Here is a 12,647-nt window from a genome sequence, read left to right as displayed (position 1 = left end):
TTGAAGGTATAACTAACTTTCTAAATCCTCTTCATATATATATAAATATATAAGTATATATATATATATATAAGCAGAGATCTCATGTGGGGAAGCATGAGGTTCTGCGAAATGGCACATTCTATGCAAAGAAAATTGAAATATTCTCATGTACAATAGAAGAGATAAGAACAAATTAAATATTGACTTTTTGTTTCATTTGGTTAAATGTCTCAAGACTTTTCTAATTAAAAAACAAATATTCTTTGTATCATTTGGTTTAATGTTTCAAGACTTTTCATCCCTCACACATACGCATAAGCCTCTTTAATCTTCAATTTTTAATCTTTCATGTCTCACTGCCACGATCAATTTACTTTCCTGGGATCTTCTGTTGAACATTTTTTTTACTCTGTCTTTGCATTTATGTCTTGCAGATTTTAATTAGACCATCTTGTTTGTCAAACTTATTGTTTATACCAGGATCTACTGCTATTTGTGCCTTCTACATTGCTTGGTTGATGGATGTGCCACTAGCCCATTAGTCATTTTTTTTGCCACATATATATACGTTCAATAAAAATAAGGCAAAAACTACATTTTCGTCCTTACATTTTCACGCGATTTTCACTTTGGTCATTATCTTTTATTTTTACCGCTTTTAGTCCCTATTTAGAAAAACGCCATTTATTTTAGTCCTTTTCATCAGTGCCCTAATGGCAAAGTCCTACGTGGCAGAAGGAACTATTAAAATAATAATAATAATAATAAATTTTATTTTGGCATTAAAAAATGCCACATCAGCATCTAAATTAAAAAAATTAATATATTAATTTTAACTAAATAAAAAAATTAAAAACATAAATAAAAATAAAAAATCACATTAATTGAGATTTAAGTGTGTCTTGAACAAGAACAATAAGAACACAAATCAAGATCTAATAACACAAAATTAAAATCCAAAAATTACAAACCCAAAAAATAAGAACAAAAAATTAAACTATAGATCCACATAAGAACACATGCCTAGATTTTCTAGCACTTTCTTGCCCTTTCTTGTCAACCAAACACAAAAACACAAACACAAATTGATTTTTAGCAAGAACAAAAACACAAACACAAACCCAGCAACAAATCTTCCTTGTCAACTAAACACAAAAGCAACAATCACAAACCTAGCACTGTGTTCCAGCCCGAGCCGAAATCCTAGGAGTCACATAACTGTGACTCGCATTTTCGACTCTATTTGAAGCTTCAAGCTTCTTATCCAAAGCCCGAGTTGATCGAACCACTTCGAGTTTGTGATGAGAATCGAAATCGGAGTCGTGGAAATCCTTTTGGGACTGAGATTGCGATGGATCCTGAATCGTGTTCAGAGGAGTTCGTGGAGGTGGAAAGTGAATCGGATTCAACGAAATTTCGAGTTTGTTCTCGTTTGATTCGGGGTGTGTGTTCTTTGAAACATTTCGAGCTACGAATCGAGAAGTGGAGGGTTCTTTGGACATGTTGGAGCTCGAAAATTTTTGGCTAAAAAGAAAAAGAGTAGTTGAGTGGTTTTAAATAGGCATGGAGTTTGAAATTAAAGCTCAAATTAGATCCATGAAGAAGAAGAAGGAAATGGAGGATTGAGAATGGGACAGTGTCAGCATGTTGAAAGGTGAAAGCTCGTGCTGGGTTTGTGGTTGTTGCTTTTGTGTTTGGTTGACAAGAAAGATCTGTTGTTGGGTTTGTGTTTGTGTTTTTGTTCTTGTTGGAAATCGGTTTGTGTTTGTGTTTTTGTGTTTGGTTGACAAGAAAAGGCAAGAAAATGCTGGAAAATCTGGGCATGTGTTCTTATGTGGATCTATAGTTTAATTTTGTGTTCTTAGATCTGGGTTTGCGTTCTTATTGTTCTTGTTCAAGACACACTTAGATCTCAATTAATGTGATTTTTGGTTTTTATTTTTGTTTTTAATTTTTTTATTTAGTTAAAATTAATAATTTTTTTTTTAAAATTTAGATACTAATGTGGCATTTTTTAATGCCAAAATAAAATTTATTATTATTATTTTAATAGTTCCGTCTGCCATGTAGGACTTTGCCGTTAGGACACTGATGAAAATGACTAAAATAAATGGTGTTTTTCTAAATAGAGACTAAAAGCGGTAAAAAAAAAATAAGAACTAAAGTGAAAATCACGTAAAAATATAGGGATGAAAATATGGATTTCGCCTAAAAACAAAGAATTAAGATGTCAAGGAGTAATGCTACTTGTAGCTTACAGAACAATAGCTTTTCCCATATAGGTAGGTACACAAGGCGCAATAGAGTAGATCATGCCTTGGCTAGACGTGAGAGGTAAGTACTCTTTGTCCTTGTTAGTTTGGATGAAATCTATTCTTGGTGATAATTGATATTCAATTCTCTCTTGAAAAAGATTATATTTCATAGTTGGATAAAAGTTTGTTGTGCTGACACCCCTATCCCCCCAAAAAAAAATTACAATTCAAAAATCTCCATCAAATTTATAACTCAAAACTCTCTCTACTTTTTGTTTGGTTCCAAATCTCAGCTGCATGTTTCACTCCTTAACTCAAAATTTTGACAAATAGGTGGAGCTCACACACTTATAACTGAAAATTTTGGAAACATCCTAAATGCTAAACCCAATTTCCATGACTCTAACTTAAAATTTTGGATTTTAAATTATGAAACACAACTCAAAAACTAAACCAAACAACTTACTGCATTTTAGTATGGCCTACATTTTTTGAATTTTAGGTGACGAAAATTGAGTTATGTAAATCAAAACTCATCAAACCAAACACGCTAGCTTGTAAAGTCATAAAACTGAAGGAGTGTCGTGTTTGACGAAAAAAAATCCACAAGCACCTAAATTCTTAATGGATCTTCCTCAAAAACTTGGATTTTTGTGTGAACCCCTCCTCTTATGAGAGAGGGAAAGGGCATTGATTGATGAGTTTTATACTCTTAGAATTTCCAATTATTAATTCAGATAATGATGGATTCACTTTTATATTTTTATTATTATTTGCAGCTTCAAAGATTTTCCTTCTTGTTTTTGGGACCTAATTTTTAGCCGTTTTAAGGTTAAATAACACCGGTGGATATTTCAATTAAAATGATAATTTCTAAGATAATAATTAAAAAAAAAAAATCCAATCATCTATTAAAATACTAATCTTATGTTTATTGATACACCCTTATCCTAAACCTAGATCATCATTGATTATAATTAAACCTTTAGGCCCGTTTGATTGGACCGATTTTAATTAGGAGGGATAGAAAAAGGAGGAGAGAAAATGAAAAATTTGTGTGTTTGATAGGACAAGAAAATTGATAGAGATCAGATATTTCCTTCCTAAACTCACCAAAATGCTATCTTCAGGAGAAAATGAAGATTAAAGAACACTCGAGACTTGACAGTTGACAGAGACCAAAATAGTCCTAGGCTGCGGACAACGTTTTCCAGTTGCTTCACGTTTCTTCATCCTTTCGTCCTCTTCTATTACTTTTCTTTGGTTTGTATTTTTTTTATTTTTTTATTTTTTTTTGTCTTTCCTCATTTGTCTTGGCTTTTTTTAAAATTTTTTTTCATCCTTTTTCCATTTTTTTTCTAATGAAGTGCACATTCATATACAAAATTTTAATAAAAATATAATTTGTTACTTTTTTATTCAATAGGGGCATGAGAATAAATTTATACAAACTGTAGAGACCATTTTTGCCGAAGGACCAATAGCTTGCTTGTAATCTTTGGCTTAGAGTCCCACATCGATTAGAAACTCCCCCTCCCCCACTTTCCCACTTATAAGCATGAGCTGAAGTAGAGAGTGTACCATTAGCTTGTTAAGGATTACAAGCAAGCTATTGGTCCTTCGGCAAAAATGGTCTCTACACAAACTATATTTTTTATCCTTTCAATTTTCTTCTCAACCAAATAGAAGATTTTTTCATCCTCTTAACCAAACTCATATGAGAAAAAAATTAAATCACTTGTACAATTCCACTTTTCTATCTCTTCTTATTTTCTATCCCTCCATTTTTTTATCCTCTCAATCAAACGTCTTTAAGAGAAAACTAAAATTTATTTTATCCTCTCACTATTCTTTCCTATCAATCAAATGGACCCTTAAAGGACTAATTATAATTAGTTAGCCATAATCACACGTGTCTAGTCTTAGTGGTAGAAAGGTATGTATGTTTACTGTTAAATCTTAATTCAACTTTTAACTCTTAATTTGGTGATCCACTTAAGCACATGGTATATTGTTTTAGTTATTAGAACTTTTAGATTTGTTTTTAATGGAGTATTGGAAAATCTAATGATCAAAATTACAACTTTACTCGTATATATGTCATGAAGTAAAGAAATTACTCCTTGAAGTGAGATAGAACGGAGATTGCAAAATATGACATCCACAATATTCTTTTTATAAACTTTATTTGAGCTTATCTCATTTGATAACTAAATAAATAAACAAAAGCAATTTTTTTAAAGCAAAATCCAAACTTTTTAGAACCCAACAGGCAACAACTCTCGTCGAGTCGTCGTATTCAATTTTGTACTGTTGTGAGAAATCAATCACGTAATTCACGTCACTGGTGAGAGTCTTGTCCATCAGTTAATAGACCAATTGATTGGTACCAAAAAACTGGCAATATGTACCGATTGCCTGCTAAGCATTAACAATCACTGTCCATAGAAAATAAAGACAAAAAGCAGAGAAAAGAAAAAGGGATAGGGTGCTTTTCGAAAAGTGAGATATGAAAATTTTGTTTTGGTTTTTTTTTTTTTTTTTTTTTTTTTTTTTTTTTTTTTTTTTTTTTTTTTTTTAAATTGAGCGTTGGGTAAAAATTATAAAAAAATATTTTAAAAAAATTAATTGTTTAATTAGCACTCATGTAAATAACGGTTTGGGTTATAAATTATTAAAAATGATAATATATATAAATATGAAAATATTTTTGTTTTAATTACTTCATTCTTTTTATTAATAATAATAATAATAATAATATTATTATTATTATTAGTGGGGTCTCAGTTTGTAGCCTAGGCCCAACAGATATGGGGTATGAGCCCAACAAGCCCAACACAATGAATTTGTAGAGAATAGGTGAAAGAGCTAGTCTGAGTGTTCTCAGTAACGTCTCATGTAGATCACCAAGAATAAACAAGTATGAAAACACACGTGAAATTCAGATAGATAAATGTCCGAAGAGACAAATTAATACTTTAAAGGTTAATACAGTTCTTAGAACCATGGTTTAAAAACCGTACGGTGAAAGAACTGAAAAAGTTGCTAATTACCGGTTTTATGGTCGGATCGATGGTCGAACCGGTGATGTCATAAATAATTTAATTATTATTTATTTAAATTATATAAATAATTAATAATTTTTTAATATACTAAAACTAACAAACTAATAGTAATAAATATGTTTCCTTTAAAAAAAATACAAGTATATAACATTCTTTTTAAAAAATTTAACATAATAACAATACAAAACAATCATCCTTAACACAATAACATTACAAAACAATCATTCTTAACATAATAAACTTTCAAGTTTCAACAAAACCAAATAAATAAGTTCATTAGCCATTACATTTACATCCAAATGGCAAATAACAAATAAGTTCATTACATCCAAATAGCAAATAAGTTTTAAAGTTTCAAACAAACAACTACTAAGTTTTAAGACCCAAGCCTCATTTGTTATGAAGAAAATTGAAATCAATATCATCATGTAAACCAAATGCTCCACCACTAACATCATTATCATCATCCTCATCCTCATATTCTTCATCTTCAACATGAATAGGATGATTTTTATCTCTAAATCCAGGAGGAGCATCATCTTCATCACCAAATGATTCCAAATTGATGTCATCATCATCCTCAATCACTTCATTGTCCATATCCATACAAATTTCAAAACCAAAGAACAATAAATGAAATAACAATTCTAATAATCATTTCTCATAAATCATAAATAGTCTAATTAAAATACGTAACTAGGCAAAGAATTGTTATAAGCTAACCTCTTTGTACATGACTAGAAGACCCTTCTTCGGTTGGATAGGCTGCCTCTTCATATAATGCATTCTCTATCTCCTCATGATCCAGAAATGGAGGTTCCTCATATTCCACTACCCAAAATTCAGTTTTATCGATACTTGCATAATCAATAGGATCAAAATTGAACTTCTTCCTTTTGACTCTATATCATAAGATGAACATAATGAATAATTAGTGACCAAATCACTTATATTTCACAATCACAAAGAACCCACTTGACCAAATTAGTGAATCACTCATATTTCCCCACAAAAACATTGAAACAAAGAAATTATATAATATATAGTATATACCTTTCTTTCAATCAGTAGTTATAATGACCAAATACAAGATCATTAAGTCGTTGATGCTCCAATCTATTTCTTCTTTTGGTATGTATTTGTTCAAAAACACTCCAATTCCGCTCACATCCCGAAGAGGCAGCTGTTTGGCTAAGGATTCGAATTGCAAACTTTTGTAAGGTTGGAGCACAAGATCTAAACAACTTCCACCACTCATCTAAGTTCCATATACAACACAAAACAAAGATACAATGAATCAATAAACACAACTATACTTATCCCAAAATTATAAAAAAAAAAAAACTATGATCTTTAAAACATATTTTCATTTTATTATTAGTTAAAGTAAACAATATCTTACCCGACTGAGATGTCTTGGCTGATTCTTGAGCAAGTTGGGTTCCAAAAGTTTGTTCACGCTCTCAAAATAGCCTTAATTCCTCCACCAACTTCAATCGACCAACTGAGACTTTTGATTCAATAACATCTGTCACAGCAGATTGTGTCTCTAGCCTCTTATTAAGAGTGGATGAGTCATATTGGAAGGCATGATTCAACCAATAAGTAGCAGCATGAATATCTCTATAGAATTGATTATCCCAACGATCCTTGATAATATTAACATAAGGCTCCCATAGTCTCTTCTTGTCCTCGAAATTTTTTTTTTTTGATTCCATCAATTACTCTATACATGCCATCATATACATAACCTATAGCTGGTTTTTCATCAGAATCAACAGTGCGTAATAAACGAATCAATGGTGACATAATATGCACAATTACATGACAATCATTCCAAAATTGATTGTCAAGAATGATTTTCACCACTGCGTTTGCTTTCTTATCTTTTGCATATCTTGATTCAACATAAAATTTACTAGTCACCAATACTTGTAAGTCATGCTTATGTTCCTTAAGACTTCCTAAGGCAAGGAAAGTAGTAGCAAACATAGTTGGCCTTGGACGCACAATTTCCGTCCAATTTTTTCTAGTCCTCAACCAAGCTTGCAAAGCCACATGGTTATAGATGAACACTGTGATCTTGGATGCACGCTTTGCAAGTTTAGCCACATGATCTAGCTTTCCAATCTCCTTAAAAATTAAGTTTAGGCAATGTGCTGCACAAGGTGACCAACTAATGTTTCTATATTTTTCACACAAAATTCTTCCAACAGCTACATAATTTGCGGCATTGTCAGTGACCAAATGTACTATATTTGCAAGACCAACCCACAATTTCATCAAACAAGTTACTCAAATTAATAGCATCCTTAACCAAGTCAGAAGCATCAACAGAACGTATAAAAATAATTCCTTTAGGACAATAGACAAGGAAATTAATCAATGTTCTATGCCTAGTATCAGACCACCCATCAGCCATTATTGTACAACTAGTGTCAGCCCAATATGAACAGTGAGAATCAACAATCAATTAGACTTCTCTTTTTGCATCTCTCAACAAAGGCACTCGAAGGGCATGATAATTTGGGCCTCTATATCCAGGACCATAAGCAGCTACAGCATTGAACATAGGTTGATAATAACTAGAATTCACAACATTAATTGGAATGCAAGCATCATACATCCATCTTGCTACAGCCATATTAACCCTCCACTTCTTTTCTTTGCCAGCAAGCACACTTTTAATAGAAAGTTGAGCTCCCGGTGTTGTTCTAGGAGCGAAGTAATTACCAATGTCACCAACCTTTCTCTTGCCAAGATTGGATCTTGGTGGAAAACTACTAGGACCACTTCTATTTCCCCTTCCTAACCCCTACCTCTAGGAGTAATTTCTTGGACATCTTCAAATTCCGGTGATTCCTCTAATGGCAAATAATTAGATGCTTCTTGATCCTTTTTTGTTTATTCTTTAGATTTTGAAATTTCCTTCAAATTCTCATCCATTAGAAACCTAACATAAAAAGGTACACCCATACATGCAGCCACATCACCTTTAATTCCAGCTAGATGTCTCTTCATCCTATTGATGCCCCCTCCTTTATAACTTTTCCCACAATGTATACATCTATAACTACTTTTTCCATCTTTCACCTCTTCAGTTACATGATCCCATGCAGGATCACATTTCGCTCTCACAGATGACGAATTAGCATTGGACCCGGTTGTAGAAGCATGTTCATTAGATGGTAGAGAGGTGGACTCCATTTCACTCAACAATTTCAGACTGGCAGCAACCATTTTATCAACAAATAAATTCATCAACACAACATACACCGTCAATAGTATAATACTCAGTAAGATCACACGATCCCATGCAGGATCACATTTCGCTCTCATAGATGACGAATTAGCATTGGACCCGGTTGTAGAAGCATGTTCATTAGATGGTATAGAGGCGGACTCCATTTCACTCAACAATTTCAAACTGGCAGCAACCATTTTATCAACAAATAAATTCATCAACACAACATACACAGTCAATAGTATAATACTCTGCAAACTATATTTCACAAACAATAATGCTCTATAAATCAAATCCACAACATACACAAAATCACAAATAAATTAAAATGCTATTGTAAACGAATAATTGAAGTTATCATTTACCAAAAGAAGAACCTGAGATGAAGCCGAACATGAACTGAGAATCTGAGATGAAGCTGAGAGAAATGAAAAAAAAAAAAAAAAAAAACAGAACTGAGAAAATGGTCAAAATCAAAATCAAGTAATCAAAACAAATCATAAAAAAGAAAAGAATACTAATTATTACCTGATGAAGTCGAGAGAAATGGGGAAAAAAAACTGGGAAAATGAAAAGAAAAAAAAGAAAAGAAAAGAACATTACCTGAAACCTGATTAGCAAAGAGTAGAGCTCAAAGGGCGAGGCCGAGACCAACCAACAAGGAAAAAAGAACAAAAAAAAAAAGACCCCCAACCGAGGTGCGTGGCTGCGGCGCTGTGCGTGGCTCTGTGTTGCTGTGCGTGCTGCTGTGCGTGCCGCTGTGCGTGCCGCTGTGCGTGAGGGTAAGGCAGAGACGTGAGTGAGAGAGTGAGGGTGAGGCAGAAAACAAAGTGAGGTAGAGAGATGATCTTGAGTTGAGTTGAGAGCTTGAGGTGAGTGAGAGAGTGAGGGCCAAAGGGTGAGTGAGAGAGAGTGATGAACTGAGATGAAAGAGTGATCAGATTAGGCTTAGGGTTAGATTTTAGGAGACCAAAACGACGTAGTTTTAGGGGAAAAGAAAAAAAAAACTCCCAACCAGTCATTAACCGGTTCGACTAGGCCGGTTTCCAATTTTGCGGTTAAACCGGCCGGTTTTCACTATTTACCGGTTTTAAGCTCATTTCCGGTTTTTTAGCATAATCGGACTGGATTGGAGGTCGATTCTTGGTTGGTTCTTGGTTGAACTGGTCGGACCGGTTGGTCCAGTCCGGTTTTTAAAATATGCTTAGAACTACAGTAAACTCTATTTTTCTTCTTCCCCTCTTTTTTTTTCCCTCCCTCTCTGTAAGGGGTCTTTTACATTTATATAGTTTTCTTTTGGACTATCTTGATCGTCCACTTGTCTTTATCTAAATGTTCACTTGAGCATACGTCCCATCAGATATTTTCGTCGGTTCTCCATGAATGGCGGTAGTTGAGATTACACTGTTCAGAGGTCTTCTCCACATTAATGCGGCCAGAAAAGTTGATGCAGTGCATTTAATGCAATGATAGCAACTTTTCTTTTAGATATTTCTCCGTTCTTATCATCTCCATATATGCCCAAAGTTTATCTTTATCATTGGAATCGTTAGGAAGATCACTCGAATCTCCCAGGTATTCGCTTGATCGAGGCTCTTTATATCCGAGGAGAATACACTCTTCAGACTACATTCCTCAATCATTTCCAGATATATCTCTCTCACATGAAATCCTTCTCAATCATTTTCTTCTCTTCGGACACACCTTAATATTTAAATAAGACATTAGGCCCAATACATAATGTTGGGCTTTTAACCCCACAATAGCCCCTCAAAATTTTAATTTTTCCCTCGCATCCGAGGAGAAAAAATAGGATTTTGATTCATCATAAAATAAAAGCTTAAAACACAAAAATACCTGAGTTTACACGCGTGTGAGCATAAATTTAGGCACTTCATCATTACCGCTGACGTTTCGGTATTTCGAAGCGCTTTTAATTGTTCCAGGTAGCGTTCTGTCTTTTGCATCCAATGGTAAACCATCGATCCAACGGACGATGTTTTTCCTCAAGATTTGGGTGGGATAATTCCCACCCACTTTCTGGCCCCTATATAAAGCCTCAAAAAAGACTCTCTCTCTTTTGCTTTGCAATTTCTTACTCTTCAGCGAACTCGAGCATTCAAATTCACCAAGTTCCTCAAATCATCAATCTCATTTCTTCTAAGAATCCGTAAGAATTTCCTTACGAATTTAAAGATCATTCTCCAATTTAGTTCGCGTAAGTTCCCATTTCTTCAAAATTTTCATTTTCTCTTCAGCCAGCTTCCTCGGCCTTTGAATACTCACTCCCCAGTCACCACGTTTAGTATTTCTTCTTTTTTATTTAACTGAGATGGGTAGATTTAAGTATATGGTGGATAGCCCTGCCCAAATGGAGAGATTTAGGGCAACATATCACATACCTTAAGATGTAGGTTTGAGATATTGTCCCCCAGAAAGATTACTAACAGATCGAAGGGTGGGTGAAGTTATAATCCCCATCATCGCTTTCCTAGAAGGGGGAATGACTATCCCTATGGGTCCCATTACCAAAGACTATCTACGAAATCATAGGCTTAGTCCCGACTAGTGTGCACCTAACGTCTTTAGAATCTTAGGAGCGGTTGATGATTTGAACCGTCATCTAGGCTTGGAACTCACCTGACTTGATGTAGTACATATGTACCAAAAGGGAGCAGGATACTATCTTACATCCCGATCCGAATTTGTTAGGCTCTTCTCCTGCCTTCCCAAATCTAACAAAGGGATGAAAGATGACTATGTGATCCTCTTGGGCGTGTGGCATGACGGTCTTCATTACCCAACCCAACCAGGAGAACCAAGTGGGACATCCTAGAATTAAGTTTCCTAACAATAGATTTAGAATTTTCTTTTTTCTTTTTAACAATTTTCCTTCTCAGTATTTTCAAATTTTTGACTATACTTAGTTCTGTTGTGGTGTTAACAGATAAAGAACACATTGCTTCTCGGCTTAGCCTCACAAATGTCGCCGCGCTTAATTACTTGCTAAGATAAAAAAAAATTTGTAAGTGAAGACGGGCAGCTCTAGGCCGTTCCTCTTATCCTTGGTTTTACGCCAAAGTCGAGCGATTTTCAGCCGGTTGGCAACGCTATAAGGCAAGGAGATTATCGGATAAATCGAATAGACATCTCTCGGCTCAATTTCCTATCGCCATTCGATCTTCCTCCCGTACCACATCCGAATCCGCAGGGTGTGCCACAACTTATACAACCAGTCCAATAGGTTCCTCTAGAAGCAGCGGCAGAAAGAGAAAGAGTTGCTTCTTCAACCTCTTCGCTCGAGGAACAGATCGATCAGTTCCAATTTGAAGAAGAAGCACCAGGAGGAGTTCAAGTGATTCCAGTTTCAGACACCAAGGAAGAGATAGACATGCAATCCAGTGTTCGCCTTCCTGTTTTGATAACTACTCTTCTAGACGATTCCTCAGAAGAAGAAGAGGAAATGGCAAGCTTGAAGGATCTAATGAAGGCTATGAAGAAAGGAGCTGGAGTTAAAGGAACGGGCTCGTCTCAACCAGCTGTTAATCTTCCTCCACCACCTCCTCAGGTCCCTTCAGATCTCGGCCTACAGCCATTACCAGATCTGAAGAAGAAAAGACCTATGACCAACACTAAAGAAGAGGAGGTGATGCCTCCAAAAGGGCCTAAGCAACAGAAGGTGGTCAAGGACCATCGTAGCAAAAGAGCCTCGTCTACTGAAAGCCGAGAAGACCATTTCGTTGTTGAGGTGCGACGGGGAAAACGCACCTGGTGTCCCAAGTTGGAATTGGATGGTGCTCCTTTCCTTTAGGATACCTCTGTAAGAAATTATCAAGGGGGAAGGGCAGGTATCATCGCTGAAGCCCTAGAACAACCACTCCTCCTACCCAAAGATATGGAGGATTACAGGCGCTTCAGCCAACACGAACTCTTCTTGTCCCTTAAGAAGGATCTAGCCATGATAAGTGAATTGACCCACTTCTTCAATTAAGGTGCTAATCTTTTTTATTTGTCTTTTTTCTTTGCTTTATATTGAAATTTTTCATTCTGCTGTGCGGATTACCCTGCAAGTTTTTGTGGCCGAGGAATGGAACAAAAAGG

Source organism: Quercus suber, unplaced genomic scaffold, assembly GCF_002906115.3.
Source record: "Quercus suber isolate HL8 unplaced genomic scaffold, Cork oak 2.0 scaffold_549, whole genome shotgun sequence".
NCBI classification, from domain to species: Eukaryota; Viridiplantae; Streptophyta; class Magnoliopsida; order Fagales; family Fagaceae; genus Quercus; species Quercus suber.
This window is presented reverse-complemented; position numbering follows the sequence as displayed.